Source organism: Hoplias malabaricus, chromosome 3 (genome assembly GCF_029633855.1).
Source record: "Hoplias malabaricus isolate fHopMal1 chromosome 3, fHopMal1.hap1, whole genome shotgun sequence".
NCBI lineage: Eukaryota > Metazoa > Chordata > Actinopteri > Characiformes > Erythrinidae > Hoplias > Hoplias malabaricus.
The window spans coordinates 1,823,406-1,841,600 of record NC_089802.1 but is presented as its reverse complement, the minus strand read 5'-3'; the positions used below and the strand labels follow the sequence as shown (position 1 = coordinate 1,841,600).

Sequence of the window (18,195 nt, the reverse complement as noted above, 5' to 3'; positions counted from 1 at the left end):
CACAGGATTCTGTTTACTATCATTTACAGCTTGGGAAACAAGTGTCAACAAGCATGGCTGTGTTTACCTGGAACCAGCGCCCTCAGGTAAAAAGAGGAGCTTCGATATCAACACTTCGGTTGTAACGGATGTTCGCCTTTCATCTCATCTGATACAGCTTCAGACAACCTCGGCTCCTCCGAGAAAGCTTTGATGGAGAACAGCTTCGTGTTCACGTTATCGCTGCAGTTAGAACTCTCGCAGCTGAGATGTGAAAGTGGACGCCTGATTTACACGTTCTCTTTTGATCAAAGAGCAGTGAGAATAACATCGCATTCCCCTCCGGTCATGGAGAACCAGGGACATTCCAGACCTGCTGGAGGGCATTTATACATCACTGATAACTCCCCAGCGAGGACCACCAAACCGGGCTGACCTGTGACCCGAGGGGAGGTAATAGGAGCAGCCTCTAAAACATGGCCTTGCAACTTCAGGCCACACTGGGCACATACAGCAAGTGAGAAAATAAAGCGATGTAGACGACAGCCAAGCGGATTCTGCCCCGCTTCTGACATCAGCTGCAGAGACTTTAGAACGGCCCCGCCCCCTCCTCTGAGTCTGTCCAATCACAGCGCTGGACCCGTGTTTATGTGAGAGCGCAAAGACGAGGTTAAACAGACACACAGAGAAAACCAGAACGGAGAAGAAAGAGAACAGAGTGAAAACGGCTAAAAACCAGAGCTTCTGCTCCTCGCTCCTCACTGCTGTGCGCTCGGGGTCGGGGTGAACAGCGAGCGGCTCATTATCATTTACAGGAACAGGTGCTGAAAGAACAGGGCTGTTTAGAGAAAGGGAGATGTTCATTTGATGATCCCCAGGTTTTGTTTCCGTTTTCAGATATGGTCATTTTTTAAAAACGTCTGTTGTATGTTCACTTTCGATACTAAGTCAAGCCCTTATTTATTTTACGATCATTTCTGTTTTCAGACATTATTGTACGATCTGTGTGACCAAAACCCTAAAGAGCCATTTGATGTAACAAAAGACTACCACACCTCAATCAGCTCAGCATCCATCAGCACTCGAGACGTCATCGGCTCATCGGTTTGACCACAAACGAGGTCACACACACCCGAGAGATCTGGGTCTCCTGAGACACGCATGTTTTCCTTAAAGCACTTAAACTGCAGTTGTTGTTTTTCCCCCCTCACTGCACAAGTATATCGTGACAATGACGTTTTTGATACAGAGCTTCAAAATAAAAGCTTAATAGCAACAGATGGTGCGCCTGGAGCAAAGAGAGTGTATTCCTCTTTGTTGGAGTACACCTACAAGCCATTCGCTCTCACTGAGGCTTCATATCAAAACAGAACAGCCCCAGAAACCAGGACAGTGCGGCCTTTTGCAGGCGTAAGAGAGACAGAAGCTGTTATAGAGCTCACAGCACAGTGTGTAGACCCCTTAGGATGTGAATTTAGCTACTTCAAATTTAAAACTGCTTTTTTTTGTCATTACACTGAAGTACAACTAAACTCTGCTTCCGTATTTGAGCCCTCCGTGAGAGTGAAGACACACAGGGAGTAGTTGTGCTGTATGTGTTTTGCTCAGAGACACCACAGTCATGGATGTTTAAGGAAGAGACTGTGCTGTTCCTTCACTCCCTCCACCCCCTATTTTTTATGGGGACCGATCCGGTTTCTCTAACCATTAAGCCCCGGTCACCTTGACCTTGTGTAATGAGCACGGCCGAGAGGAGTTTTGTTCACTTTTCTTCACTCTCGCTCGTGCTGCATTTTGTAATCCGTACGTTGTATAATCTCCCGTTTGGAAATCACAGCTTCCTCCGTGTTGGCTCAGAGAGGGCAGAGACGGTACGGAACACATCAGTTTGCAGGTGAAAATTATGCACCCAATATCCATCTGCTGTGGCAAATATCTCTGAAGTAAGTGGAATATCGCACATGAAAATTCATGGACAAAAGCTGGAGCGCCATCCTGCACCTCCGAGAAGAGTCTGAGTGGCTTTGTATATATTTATTTCTAATAAAATGTTATTTCTCTGAGGAGTGTGGTGTGTTCTCCCTGTGTCCGCGTGGGTTTCCTCCGGGTGACTGTCTGTGAGGAGTGTGGGTTTCCTCCGGATGACTGTCTGTGAGGAGTGTGGTGTGTTCTCCCTGTGTCTGTGTGGGTTTCCTCCGGGTGACTGTCTGTGAGGAGTGTGGTGTGTTCTCCCTGTGTCTGTGTGGGTTTCCTCCGGGTGACTGTCTGTGAGGAGTGTGGTGTGTTCTCCCTGTGTCTGCGTGGGTTTCCTCCGGGTGCTCTGGTTTCCCCCCACAGTCCAAAAACACACGTTGGTAGGTTGATTGGCAACTCAAGTGTCCATGGGTGTGAGTGTCTCTGTTGCCCTGTGAAGGACTGGCACCCCCTCCAGGGTGTGTTCCTGCCTTGCGCCCAATGATTCCAGGTAGGCTCTGGACCCACCGTGACCCTGAACTGGATAAGGGTTACAGATAAAGGATGGTATTTGATCGACACTAAATGTCTGTAATGCGTTTACAGCCTCAGACTGCAGCATGGTGTGATCTGGAGTGGACCGCTCACATTCACAAACGTACAGAGAAGGAAGAAAAGGCAGTGTTTTGGAAACCCCTCAGATGAGGCCTGTGGCTGAGAGTGGAATCCCGCTGGTGTTCCCTGTGAAAAAGGAGCTGGCTCAGCCGGGCAGGGGCTTTGGCAGGAGAGGGACTTTCTCATGCAGGAATGAGGACACTGACAACACACCGCAGGATTTTCCTTGACATGATGACAATCTGCGCCGGACTGCACGGGAAAGAAAAGCCTACACAGATTGGGTTTTTCTCCCAGCTTTGAGGACAAAAAAGTGGCTTTGAAAGAACTCAAGTGATATACGTTCTCCTACTCAGGCGTCACAAATGCAGTCCTATGACCTCGGTTCACTAGAGACAGCATGAGGGACGTGAGAGTGAAGACAGCGTGTCCTGCTCCAGAATAAGGAAAAGTGATGCATCAAACTAATCTCATCTTAAGGTAAAAAAATATACACACACACTTCACTTGAGCAGCAAAACACTTGATACTTCACATATTCAGCCAGAACTGCTGAGCAAACAGCTTCCCCCCTTATCTCCCGTCTCAGAGAGACACACACTGCCAACGACACACTGTTTACAGCCGAGCAGCACCAGAAGCACGTCCGCTGGGCTCTGTACTCCCTCCGCTCAGTATCCTGCATGATGCTGATATGATGTGCGATGCCTGACAGAGCTGTTTTCGTCGCAGTCAAGTCATCATTAAACAGCTCGTTTTAACGACACCTTCAGATTCCGCAAGACACAGCTCTAAATCAATGAGCAGCAAACTAACAAAAGCAACAGCAAAGAGCCCATGCCACTCAAGAACACCTCAGATCTTTAGGAGGAGGAGGAGGAGGAGACCAACAAGGCTACACTTACCATAGGCAATACTCCTAAACTACTACAGTTCCCACAATGCAAATCCAACGGCTTACAGCTGCCTACTGGAAAGTGCACTTGTGAAATTACCATATTTACCCTAATAGCTTAATAGTCACACCGGAAATACTGTGTATTTTTCGTGTGACTGTGTGCACCAAAGCGTGACCCCCATACCATGATGGTTAAATGCAAACACAGCATTACACCACCAGCATATAAGATAAATGCATGCATTGGTTAGAACATGCAGTGGCTGTTGCTGTCTCTGGGCAGGTGCATCCTGTAAAACCGGGAACTACATTCAGGTGAGCCCTCGTTGCACGTTACATTCCAAGTTAAAGCATTGGGGTTTTTTAAAAGACACACTTCCGAGTCATTTCTGAGCTAAAGAGGCTAATGATAACCAACTTTACATGAAGCCCTTTTGACAACCCACTCTTATCAACAGCCCAAGGGTTAAAAATGAGCACTTCCAAACAACAAGCCACCATCTGAGGACAACAGAGATGCGATGTTTGCTCAGCTCGTCATGTTCTGTGCCCTGAGCCAACAGGAAGTGTAAAAACATTTTCAGACATGATAGTACAATCCAGCGAAGAGCCACTCCATGAAGTATGAGTTAAGCCGATATACACTGTACACACACACACACACACACACACACCAGTGCCGGAGCTCCAACATGCGGCACATCTGCTGTAGGGTAAATGTTAGCTGGTGACACAGCAGAAGAGTTCAACCCTTTCTGGCTCGTTCTCTGAGGTTTTATCTGAGGGCTCCTGCCCTCGTTCTGCACCACTCGCAGTACAAGATCACTGCTGATATATTTACTGTCATTTATGTAAGAGTGTGAACTATCTGCTATCTGACCTGCTACAGCTGCTTGAGCAAAGTGCAGACTCAAACAGCAAGTACAAAGATGGAAGATAAATACCTCTGTCCAAATTAAAACCACAGTCAGATCAAAATCAAAATTTACATTCTGCACTCTTCAGCTCAAATGAAGGCAACCAGCCAAAGACTCGCCTGGGGTCTGGAGTCTGTTGCTTTAGCTTTGTCCAAAAATAGCGTAGACAACTGTCACATAAAGCAAGCCCCAAATCATCAGACATCTGCTAATAATGAGTCGTTACAGCAAACGTATTCCACACCTTTGATTTCGTTTCTGCAGTTTTAGCTCTGTTCTCTTCCTACACTCTTTCCCACTCTCGTTTTTGCTCGTTTTCTAACATCTCCCCTCTGATGACGTCTCTTTTACCAGATTTAACCCCACCTTCGCTTATATGAACATGGGTGGGACCCAGATGGCCTTTGCTCGACAAATGAGATTGTGATTGATTAGAACGGCTCATTTTACCGCTTCTTTTTTGACTAATTCAGCTCGAATGAATTGCTGTGATCTTATTTCAAACTGTAATAATATAAAATGCCCGCTTTGAGCTTTTAATTAGGCCATAATTGTGATAAATCTGTGGGACGTAATGAAGAGTTTGTCTTGTTTCTGTAACTTGCGTCTGATGACAGCTGTGTTCAACTAGAATTGATTGTAGCGGAGTAATTCGATAAAGAGCTGTTGCTTTGTGCGAATGGTAAAGGAAACCAGGCCAGTGTTTTCACCACCAGAGCTGAGCCAAAAACCCTTGGCCCTCGGTTCACAGAGGACATGCCCTGTTGGAAAAAAAAAAAGGTTCGGCACAATGAGCAGGACAGTCCCTGGCCCGGAGCCCGGTGGCTGCCCGGCACCTGAGACCTGCGGCACTAAACGAGCTGACATTCAACCCTGGGATTCAAGCCTCCGACTTTAAAGCCGTTGAGAGGAGCTCCAGCAAAGAATGTGCACGATCCCTTCGCCACAAGGAGGAATTCAGTCCTGCGGGGGGGGGGGGGGACCGAGCCGGCATGTGCCTTCTCCTCCTCTCTGTCCCAAGGCCACAAGGCTGTGAGAGACATAACTGGGGAATTTTCTCGTTCTTGAAACTCGTTGTTCTGCTCTACAAACACCTGCTCATCCCACAATTCTTACAGCTTCACCTCTTCTCGTCTGGGAAGGGATTTACACTCCGTACTGGAACATCACTATGTAATTCCGCTGCATTCAGGCATGAGAGCATTAGCAGGGACAGGTACGGGTCATAGACGACTGGTTCAGGGTCCCAACCACCACTCCAGCCCATCCCAACGTTATTAGACAAAGCTGCATCGGTCCAGAAAAAGTCCCACTGCTCCACAGCCCAATGCACAACTGCTCTAGCACTGAACACGGTGACCTTAGTCTCACGCACAGCTGCTCAAGTGTGCTAATCTAATGACAATGCTTTTCTAGGGATGAAATAACAAGCTGCGTGTACAGCAGAAGACCCCTGTCAGCAATGGGTGCACCGTAAAGTCCACAAAATCTTGGAAACTGAACTGTGTACTGTGTAAAGCGTGTTTATAGACCACCAAGACCTACGTCGTGTCCATTTTACAGATACCAGCCTGTGATAAAGCATCAGAAAGTCCATTAGAGATGGTTAAACAATTTGACATGGTCTGAGGAAGACGTGTAATGGTTTACATGTGCACTTGGCATGATTACCTCTTAGTTAAATAAGCCAAAACCAAAAAGGAAACATCAGGCTCTTGGCTGAACTACAGCATTTTAGGTAAAAGGGAGGAAACTGTGGAACCGATCCCAGATTAGGATGTAGGCCTGTAGGAGTATGTTTGCACAATCCTAATTGGTACAGTATAAGTTTCCATTACTTCCAAACAGCATTGGCCTCAGCTCGCCGCTGCAAATCCCAAATGCCTTGTACAATCATAAACATTGAAACCGACATAGCGTTAGTGCATGTTCACGTTAACGCGTGGATCTGGAGTCCACCAACTCACACACTGCTCGAGTCAGGAAACATGGGATAAACCGAGGCTTTCTGATTCTGCTCCGCTTCTGACGTCAAGTGCAGGGACTCGTCTGTGTCCGTCCAATCACGGCGCTGGATCTGTGTTTGTGCTTTCACTAAAAGACAAGGTTAAATGCAGCAGAACAGACACAGCTGAGTAAACAGTGAGAAAATGAGAACGGAGAACAAAGAGAACTGAGCGAAAACGAGAACTCCTGCTCCTCACTGCTGTGCGCTCGGGGTCGGGGTGAACAGCGAGCGGCTCGTTATCATTTAAAGGAACAGGCGCTGAAAGAACAGGGGGAGAACACTGCTGTGGGGTTTGGACCAAAGCAGGTCACAGACGTTTCTTTAAGAAACAGAACCTTTTGGAAAAGGTAGGTAGAACCTGATAAATAAAGCTACAGGTAAATTCTCAAACTACTGCTTAAAACACGTCCGAACGCAGGAAGAGATGCAGGAGGGAAAACGAAGGATAAGGTCAGAAAAGCTCGACTCTACATTTGTGAAGATAAAGAGGAAGACTAGGGATTTTTTTTTTGTGGTTGCTGCTGCCGCCTCAGCTGTTTTTGGCCAAGGTCAGAGGAATTGATCGCTGAAGGAGATAAGTGTGTTGGTGCTCTGCTGTGGGAAACGAGGCAGGTAATGGAGCGCGACAGTAAATGTGGTGAGAACTAGAGCAATAAATATAAATACGAAGGTTACGGTTAATGAAGAACAGAGTTCAGTTGAGTAGTTAGCTACGTCTCGGCCTGTTGGGCTCATGGCGGCAAGGAAAACGTTACGACTTCAGGGTGCAAACGCAACACTGAGCAACTGTCTAATGAAGAAAGTCACTGACAAGCAAATAAAGGAGTGAAAATCTGGGTGCTTTTAGAGAGTTCCTGAAGAGCTGTTGTAATACTGGGCTGAGCACACCCATAGAATCCAGCATTACAGTCTCCTCTTGGACTTTAATCATTACGATGTAGCGCCAAGCACTGCTTACCATTCTCACACAACTGGAGGCTCACTCATGACCACAGAGACATGCAAAGACAGTTTTGGAAGCTTCAAAAGAAGTGTACTAATACAATAAACAATATAGTGTAGTAATTACAATATACTGAACACAGTTCTGTTTCTTAATGAACCGTCTGTGACCTGCTTTGGTCCAAACCCCACGAGCCCCACAGCAGTGTTCTCCCCCTGTGTAAACAGCCCCTGTTCAGTACGCCCGCTTTCAGCACCTGTTCCTTTAAATGATAATGAGCCGCTCTCTGTTCACCCCGACCCCGAGCGCACAGCAGTGAGGAGCGAGGAGCAGAAGCTCTGGTTTTTAGCCGTTTTCACTCTGTTCTCTTTCTTCTCCGTTTTTACTCAGTGCTCTTATTTCTCCGCGCTCGTTGTGTCTGTTTTGCTGAGTTTAACCTCGTCTTTGGGCTCTCACATTAACGCGGGTCCAGCGCTGTGATTGGACAGACTCAGACGAGGGGGCGGGGCCATTCTAAAGTCTCTGCACTTGACGTCAGAAGCAGAGCAGAATCAGAACGACTCGTTTTATCTTGTTTTTATGACTTAAGCAGCACACAGAAAACTGACTGGGGGTCTTGTTTCACAGTGTGGGTGTTGGTGGGCTCCAGATACTCACCGTAATGTTTAAATTCACCAAAAATATCAGTTCTCTTAAAGAACCTGAAAATGAATCACATGAACTGTCTTCCTTTAAACACATCTTTCCCGATATTTGTTGTGACCGAGGAGCATTTTTTTTTATTTAGTCCAAGAATAAATATTTCCAAGTCCTTACTCGGATTCAAGGGCAGCTCTAAAATCAGAGAACCCCCGTTGTTAGCGAAAGAGTGAGATGAGAAGCCTGCCATTAGGCCCTGTTCAGTGTTGAGGTTTGGTAATTGCACTGAGGGTTGCAGCAAATCAATTAGTCATAGGACTTCTGCCATGGAGCCAGCCAAATTAACAAGAATTAAGGAAAGGGGGCAGTGGCTGGGGTGTTTTAGGAGATCAGTGGAGATCATCCCTATTCCAAGTGTGAATTAAAGCCATAAATCTGATGAGCAACAGCTATGGAGCCGTGAGTCAAAACTTTATAAACCATGAGGAAAGTTAACAAAAATATAACCGGGGCACCGCTGCCAAACTGACACTGAACTGAGGGTCCAACAAGGGTCTCTGGGTTTATGTGTGTGTGTGTGTGTGTGTGTGTGTGTGTGTGTGAGTGAGTGAACACAGCCATTGGCAGATGTGCCAAACTGATCTGGGTTAGTCTGTACAATACCCAGGGCAAAGGAGCGAGAGAGCCATGAAGGGGGGGGGGTTCATAAGCACACAGCTGCCCCCTCCATTTACCATAAACACAAAAGCCCTGCAAGCCTGAGCATCTCAAAGAGGGAGGGACTGAGACTCCTCTTTCTTATTCTTTTAGGGGAGAGGGGGAGAGAGAGAGAGAGAGAGAGAGAGAGAGAGAGAGAGAGAGAGAGAGAGAGAGAGAATAAGGGCCATGCCATTTAATTAACAGCTCCCCACATTCACACATTGTCCACATACCTGCACCTGGAGGAAACCGCCCTGTACCTACAGCTCTGTAAACAAGTCCATTAAAAAAGAAAAGAGACAAACTCTTTAGAGAGAGAGAGAGAGAGAGGAGAGAGAGAGAAAGAAAGGAGAGAGAGAGAGAACTTTTTTGCAGTTGAGCTCTGATCCATCTGGAAACTAGCAGCGCTAACACAGGGCTACACAGTTAAATTGTTACCAGGCAATGAGAAGCATCTGCACTAAACACACACAGAGAGAGAGAGAGAGAGAGACAGAGACAGAAACAGAGAGACAGAGACAGAGACAGAGAGAGGTGGAGAGAGAGACAGAGAGAGAGAGAGAGAGAGAGACAGACAGAGAGAGAGAGAGACAGAGAGAGAGACAGAGACAGAGAGACAGAGAGAGAAACAGAGAGAGAGACAGAGAGAGGTGGAGAGAGAGAGAGAGAGACAGAGACTAACATTTTTCACAGCTATTTCTATAGCAATTAGCTTCTACAATAAAAAAAGAATATTAAAAAGTATTTATTTAACTGTTACCTGCCACAACTACCTTAATTATTGTCAGCGTGGGGTTAACACTGGGCTGCAGCACCAGCACCAAAGACATCTCACAAGGGGAAGCTCTGATCTTAATTAAGGGAATGCCTCCGAGTTAAACTCTGGGGTCCCCGTGAGTTTAAGAAATGCACCACAAGGGGCGCCATTTCTCACACTAGGAGTTCACTGTCTAGGTTTCAATACAAGAGGTGCTTTCCCTCACATTTCCCTCGCATTTTTAGAAGTATCACTTCAGGAAACCAGCTTGGAACTCACTCACTCACTCACTCATACTCACACACACATACTCACATTTATTAAGTGCTCCACATGGGGTGCTATTCAGTGCTCGGTTTCAATGACACTACGGGTCTGTCCCAAAACCTAGTGAGCTGTCTGCATAGAGAGCATTTTACGTCCTAGTTGCCCAAGGTACCTCAATCTGGCCGAATTTTAAGGCAGCATTTAACCCTTTCTCAGCCGCGAAGGAAATCCCATGGGGCAATGAATGCACAAATCCCATCTGTTTCACTCTTTGTCCAGAGCAAAAATAACGATAAAAAATTGCGATAAAAATGGGAAGAGCAGAATTCGTCGCGCTGAAATGCTGCTAGCCGCTGAGGAAGAAGCCATGAAATTATCGCACAGTAACTATAGCACCTCAATAATCTGCCTCAGGAGGACAGACGATGATTAGAACGCTGCCGACTTAAACAGCTGCCTACGCAGTCAGTGCCTACAGAGCTCACTAGGTTTTGGGACAGACCCGTTTTAGCACATCGTATATTCATTGTAGAACAGGGACACAAGACCAAACTTAAGAAACACCAAAATCCTGAATCTCAAACTTGAGAAATCATCGCTTATTTAACAGCAGCAAAGCTGTCTTTAATTCAGGGCGGCTACCACCAAGTCACTTTGGTTAAAACAGCTGTCAGAGAGATTTTACCAACCCCCCTACTTCTCTTTTTTTTGCTCTGGATAATGTCACAGACATGCCATGCGAACCCACTGACATGGCAGAGCAAAACAAAGCATCAAAGTCTTTCAAAATGTGGCAGTAATTTGCATGTCTAGTCTAATCGATGTCATATTCACGCTGTAGGACCGGGATAATGAGATCGTTAAGTTCTACGTTTGTTGGGCTGGCGTTTTCTTACCCATCACCTTAGCAGCACTTTAAACTTTAATAAAGACACGGGCTGCAGTTTATGCCGAAGAGTTGGTATAGACCTCTCAGTAAACGCAGGAGCATTTACGCACGAGCTTAAGACCAACATGCCTAATGCCAAGTGTAGGCTAGAAGAGTATAAAGCCCTCCAGCACTGGGTTGAGTAGCACGTTTGGAGTGGTGTTTGTGCTTCAGAATGTTTCTTCTGTCACCCAAAGGAAACCCTCGCAGACACAGGGAGAACACACCACACTCCTCACAGACAGTCACCTGAAAGAAACCCACGCGGACACAGGGAGAACACACCACACTCCTCACAGACAGTCACCTGGAGGAAACCCACGCGGACACAGGGAGAACACAACACACTCCTCACAGACAGTCACCCGGAGGAAACCCACGCAGACACAGAGAGAACACACCACACTCCGCACAGACAGTCACCCGGAGGAAACCCACACAGACACAGGAAGAACACACCACACTCCTCACAGACAGTCACCCGGAGGAAACCCACGCGGACACAGGGAGAACACAACACACTCCTCACAGACAGTCACCCGGAGGAAACCCACGCAGACACAGAGAGAACACACCACACTCCTCACAGACAGTCACCCGGAGGAAACCCACGCAGACACAGGGAGAACACACCACACTCCTCACAGACAGTCACCCGGAGGAAACCCACACAGACACAGGGAGAACACACCACACTCCTCACAGACAGTCACCCGGAGGAAACCCACGCAGACACAGGGAGAACACACCACCCTCCTCACAGACAGTCACCCGGAGGAAACCCACACAGACACAGGGAGAACACACCACACTCCTCACAGACAGTCACCCGGAGGAAACCCACACAGACACAGGGAGAACACACCACACTCCTCACAGACAATCACCCAGAGGAAACCCACGCAGACACAGGGAGAACACACCACACTCCTCACAGACAGTCACCCGGAGGAAACCCACACAGACACAGGGAGAACACACCACACTCCTCACAGACAGTCACCCGGAGGAAACCCACGCGGACACAGGGAGAACACACCACACTCCTCACAGACAGTCACCCGGAGGAAACCCACACAGACACAGGGAGAACACACCACACTCCTCACAGACAGTCACCCGGAGGAAACCCACGCAGACACAGGGAGAACACACCACACTCCTCACAGACAGTCACCCGGAGGAAACCCACGCAGACACAGGGAGAACACACCACACTCCTCACAGACAGTCACCCGGAGGAAACCCACGCAGACACAGGGAGAACACACCACACTCCTCACAGACAGTCACCCAGAGGAAACCCACGCAGACACAGGGAGAACACACCACACTCCTCACAGACAGTCACTAAACAACAAAAACTTATTTTTGTTGAGACAAATTTGTTGTATGTGTGATTATGAAATTTATATTTAGGTATAAGCTACAAATCCTGCTGTTGCACTAGTGTCCTGTCGGAGTAGTTTTAGTTTCACAATCGGTGAAGTGCACTATGTACAGATGGCACTATTCTCTGTGCAGATCGAGCCACTCCTCCATTGTTGTTTTGCCATGCTGCAAGTGCCAGAGGTGACAGCACTAAGCGCATTTTTACAGGCAGAAAATGCATGAAATCTGATCTACACATTTATGTCACATGCCCAGGAGTCAAATACACATCTGATATCTATACAGCCCTGAAAAGATCAGATTAAAGGGGTCATCTACGACTGTGGCGTAGCGTAATTCTCTCTGGGTTGTTTATGTTCAGGATCTCCGTGTTTTTTTAAAGTGGAAACGTGTGCTTGAGAAGAACATTGACTGTTTTTTTGTTGGTGTCTGAAGTGTAACTGTTTGAATTACCACAGTCTCTTTTGTAACTCGAGCTGCTTAGTTTTGTAGCACTGTCGGTAATGCAGTTAGCGGTCTTCCAAATTCGGAGAGACATTTCCATCTTAAGTGATCAGAAACTGCAAAAATAAGTCAATATTTCCCACCTATGGAGCAAGAATAGAGCAACTCCCTGATCTCGGTTTGTGCTTTTGAATGCTTGGAGTGTGTGTGAGAGAGAGAGAGCCTAGCGTACCGGACTGAGACAGTTTGTTTTTATACTAATTTACAGCCAGGGCTTCGTAAACACATTACAGCGGTTTCCAGCTCAAACCAACTGCTGGGCCACGCTGATGAGAAGTTTCTAGACCAAAGTGTGTGAACACACCCCAAGTGAAACTTCCACTTCTGCAGGTTTGTACTCACACTTCTGAAACAGATGACAGAGTCCGGCTGATGAATGTGCTCAGGAAAAGCAGAAGCGTCTCCTCTCGCGGCCGTGGATTATTAAACCCGCGGCGAATGAGGCAATAAAACTCTCTGACCACCATGTGACTGACCATAGGAACTTCCAACGAAGGTGGGGTGAGAGGCATAAAAGCAAACGAAAGAAAAACACCCAGATTACGTGACCTAGTTAATGCCCAAACGAGCGGTATAAAACAATTGTGCCATGTGCAGTAGCACAAGACCTCCCCAAGCATCCAAAGTACAAAAGCCTCTACAGTAGATCAGAAACTTAATAGGACCTTGCTCAACCATGTGGAAACGTCTAATAACTTACTTTGTCTGGGTCGCTCACCGCGTTTTAATCTCTACAATACAGAACGGAGGGGGGTAGGGCACGGGTGGGTCGACATAATGAGGAATATTGAGCGTCCGGGTCTGTGTGCACACACACACACTACTTTATATCTGATCTATAATCACCACTTTAGACATCAGCAAGCACAGTCATTAGACCAGAACAGAACATGATCTGAGATCAGGCCCCTCATCGCAAAGCGGCACTAATAAATAAGGGCCCTCTGGGCACGTGCATAAAACACAGTGTGAGAACTGTGGCTTTGTGTATCTTTTTGTCTGAAGAGACCCTTCCTGCTCTGACTGGGCACCCTGAAGATCCCTGACCTGCAAAAAAACACAGAGCCTCATCAGCCTGATACTTACAGCCCTCTCCTAATGTGATCGTACAGAGGAGATTTACTCCTTAGGAGACATACTGTAAATTACACGTATGCTACGTACAGTCATCTCTTCCACATTAGGGTTTGGCAGTTACTAAAATCATATTATACATAACAGAAAATACAGTTAATAAACACACGACGAACAATAACATACATATATTTCATGTTTCTAAACTTTGTGGTGTGGTCTGCAGCTTCCGCAAAAATTTTCCCCAAAAAAATTTCCATATCATTTTAATGCCGACCACGACGCATCAATTCTGCGAAAGGTCTCGATATGGAAGAGAAAGCTGTGCACATCCCGTAAAACAAATATGGGGCGTTTTCTTGCCTGTTCCAGGGATCCAACTGTGGCCTTTAAAGCAACACTAGGTAGTATTTTTACATTAAAATTAGAGCTTCAAAGTCACCGTGATGCTCCACTGAGCTGTAAAAGTGAGAACAGAGCCTCTGTTGCTGCTACTCCTGGCTCAGCACTGCAGAAACAGTGCTGTGTAACTTTTGGAGGAGGGTAGGGGATCACACACTCCCGTGCTCCACCACTTCTCTGAGTCTCGGTGCATAAATGCCCACCCGATCTTACCTATACCTTTAAGTCCCAAGGTTAAGTCTCTATCCTTTAGGCCACAGCTGACCCTGCTCCTGGTGTCAAAACCCAAATATTAATATCTGCACACAAGTACAGTACATACATAAGTACATTATATAACACATTTCCACCATGAAACATAAGCGTAGTAATAAAAAGACTAACTGCAGCTAAACTCTACTCAATAAGCTTGACCCAAAACACGCTCTCTGTTTTAACCATTAGGCCACGGCTGTCCCTGCCCCTTTCTCCTGGCACTTCTTCCACTGAGGAGTGTGTGTCTGTGTACCATGTGTGCCACTGTTTCTGTGGCTCTAATGTTAGCATTAGCTCATTAAGTCATCTGAAGGAGGCAGTGTGTGTCACATTGATACAAAAGCATTCCTCTCAGCTACCGATTGAATAAAAGGACTTGATTTCTCAGGTGTACTCCTCTGTGGTAAATGAGGGAACTACATTAGTATATAATATAATATATATATAGTAAATAATACGTTTGAAAGTGCTTTTGTGTGTGACACACAGTCACCCGGAGGAAACCCACGCAGACACAGAGAGAACACACCACACTCCTCACACACAGTCACCCGGAGGAAACCCACGCAGACACAGGGAGAACACACCACACTCCTCACAGACAGTCACCCGGAGGAAACCCACGCAGACACAGGGAGAACACACCACACTCCTCACAGACAGTCACCCGGAGGAAACCCACGCAGACACAGGGAGAACACACCACACTCCTCACAGACAGTCACCCGGAGGAAACCCACGCAGACACAGGGAGAACACACCACACTCCTCACAGACAGTCACCCGGAGGAAACCCACGCAGACACAGGGAGAACACACCACACTCCTCACAGACAGTCACCCGGAGGAAACCCACGCAGACACAGAGAGAACACACCACACTCCTCACAGACAGTCACCCGGAGGAAACCCACGCAGACACAGGGAGAACACACCACACTCCTCACAGACAGTCACCCGGAGGAAACCCACGCAGACACAGAGAGAACACACCACACTCCTCACAGACAGTCACCTGGAGGAAACCCACGCAGACACAGAGAGAACACACCACACTCCTCACAGACAGTCACCCGGAGGAAACCCACGCAGACACAGGGAGAACACACCACACTCCTCACAGACAGTCACCCGGAGGAAACTGTTCTGTTCTTGTTTTTTCTCTCAAACCAGAAAGTATGTGAGGTTCTATTTAGACCGTTTAAAGATGCAGATTTTAATGTTTTTTTTATGGCAACTGTCATTTTTAATACTACACAACAGTTACCAGAAAATGACAAAAAAAATGTATTACAATTATAATGCCTAATAATTTTAATTAATATATACACACTATCGTATGAAGCAAAAATAAGACCTGGCTGTTAGAGTCAAACACTATCAAACCAACTCAAAACATCTGTGTTCCATACAATAACACCAATGCAAAGGTGTCTCAGGTTTCAAAATGGATTTTCAGAGTTGTTTCCAAAAATAAGCCAATAACTTCCCGTTAGAGAGAGCGCTGCACTCCGGAGGAATCACAGCCGAGAGAGAGACAGACAGCTCCTCCAAACAATCTGAAGATAAAGGCCGATCTAAACATTCACGCAGAGGTCACCTGGTCTCGTGGCAGCAGGGGAAACATGTCGTAAACTTGTATTTAATATAAACAGCAGTTATCCGATGCCAAACCTGTTCTGCGTGTGCTCCGACCTCTTCAGAAATTAGGCCTATTACCCAGCTACGCCCAACTAACCAGCACAAACATTCCCTCAAACCTCTCCCCCCTGAAAGCCCTGTGAAAAGGAAAGAAGTCTGGCATGAGCGTCCGTCCGTGTGGTGGGGGCTCGTGTTGCACTCAAACAAGAGCAATCAGCGTTTGCCTCGGGGAGAAAAAAAAAAAACAACATCCTCAAACGTATCACGCACCAGTGTCGACAAAAACAATAACACGACTCTGCCGTTCCCTTCCATAAAGTCACAGGCACAAGTGACATCACAGTCCTGAGGGAAGTCAACTCTGACCTAACTCAAAAGTCCCTTCCTCAGTTAAAGTAACACCAAGTAAGATTTTGTATCTGTTCCTGGGCTCCCCCTACATCTGCAGAGTGTAATTTACTATTACAGCACCGTCCTGTGATCAAGGAGGAGTGGTTTCCTCCCCCCACTTTCAAAAGTTACATAGTGCAGTTTCTGCAGGGCTAAGCCTGGAGTAGCAATGAGAAGAGGCTCTGTTCTCCCTGTTACAGCTCAGTGGAGCGCCATTATTATTTTGAAGCTGTAGTTTTCTGGTAAAAATACTAGCTAATGTTGCTTTAATGCCGTTCAGGAAACTCGAAAGATTTTGGACATTGACTGACGGAGGAAATAAGGCCACAAAGTCACCAGCCGACGTTTAGCTGAATGTTTTAATATCTTTCAAGGCCGATATTCACAATCCAGTCGTGGCATTCATGTCCCTCTCTGCTTGAAAATGACTCTGAGAACTTAGGATGAAAAACAGCTCTGGGAACACATTTTAGAATATTTTATAGAAGCCTGTGTATAATCTACCCACAAATTGCACAACACCCTGCAACCATAACCATGACCAGGCACGTCAATATTCAGAAAAACGTTATCAAATCTTATCTACAGCATGTGCCATTCACCACTTCCCTGAAAACCAACACAGCATTAATAATTTCACATTTCGCAGGAGCCAATCAGACGTTGAGTATGTGGTCACATGGGTTCTCAGAGTTTGCTTTCATATATACAATGGTACAAATACAATTAGGAAAGAAACTTAAATGCGTAAACACCAAGAAACTTTAAGGAAATTATATAAACAAGTGGGTCTTAACCTGGAAGCTGAGAACTGGGTGTTTGAAATAAAAGAAAAAGGATTAAAAACGTACATTATGTCGTATTTGGACGATAATCACAACTCTAGAAATATTTGATATTCACAGCATTAATCAAGTAATAAAGAATTAATAATCAAATCACTTGGCAATTAATAACTGATCAATTCACGGTCTCACTTCGGGTCACTGTCCGACAGCTGTGTGTGGAGATGAGAGCGAGTGTATCTGGGGAACGTTAGCATGGTGCGAACTGAGCTAGCTGAGTTTTTGCTCTTCAACAATTTGCAGTGCCCTCTGGTGGAGCATAGAGTTGTGGTGCAGTCATGGAACACTAACTTGAAAATAATAAGACTGTCCACATTTAATAGAACATATTATAAACGTTCTTGAAAATGAATACATTATAAAAGCCCACCACTAATAAATAAAAAAAAATAATACAGAATCCCTGTCTTGGGTATCAAACTCTAATATATATCAGTCTTTCCCCTAATTCCGGCCACTGCTGTATATGGTGCAATTCCGCTCTCTCTCTCTTCGCCTATCGCACTGGGTAAAACAATAAAACATAAGTTCAAGCCTTAGTAGGGCATTTAAACATCAGTCTTGCAAGAAATCACACATCTAAACAATATTTAAGTATCTCTAACAGTGTTGTAATTCTTTGTGTGCAAAACTGCATGTGGAACACAACACATTTCCATTTCGCGACAGATATTTACCTCAGTGTAAACGTTAGCTTACCGGCTAGCTTCTTTTTCTCTGAGGGGAAAATCTACCGCCATTTTAATCCTTACATGTAGAGTACGGATACCAACACAGGACAAACATGATCTCATTGTGAACATCTCAAAACCACTGAATGTGGTAGCAACTGTCTCGTTTGACTGTCACAAGCAGGGGAGGTGGCCGAAGTTAGGGGGCGCTAGTAATTAGCAGTATTGGCACCTAGCGTAATTACCCCAACTTCCGGAAATAAATAGAAGTACTTTACTCACTCAAATCAACATTTTTCAGGAGTCAAATGTGTGTAGATTAATGTCCAAGACTTGCTTGACTTTGAAAGAAAATGTGTTTTTAGATAAAAACGCTTTTGTTTAAGTAGGTGCCAATACTGCTAAGATTATTAGCGCC

General features: G+C 46.0%; 1 protein-coding gene across 2 annotated transcripts in view; it reads right to left on the bottom strand.

The window, feature by feature from the left end:
• Window positions 1-18,195, bottom strand: part of fam53b (family with sequence similarity 53 member B) — a 45,228-nt gene that overhangs the window by 24,930 nt on the left and 2,103 nt on the right. Inside the window, exon 1 of one of the 2 annotated variants that reach the window (XM_066664286.1) lies at window positions 15,905-16,316. The exons of the other annotated variant lie outside the window; for it this stretch is intronic. The gene's annotated coding sequence lies outside the window, so the exon portion shown is untranslated. Of the gene's footprint in view, window positions 1-15,904; window positions 16,317-18,195 lie in introns of those variants that run through there. 2 annotated transcript variants of the gene reach the window in all.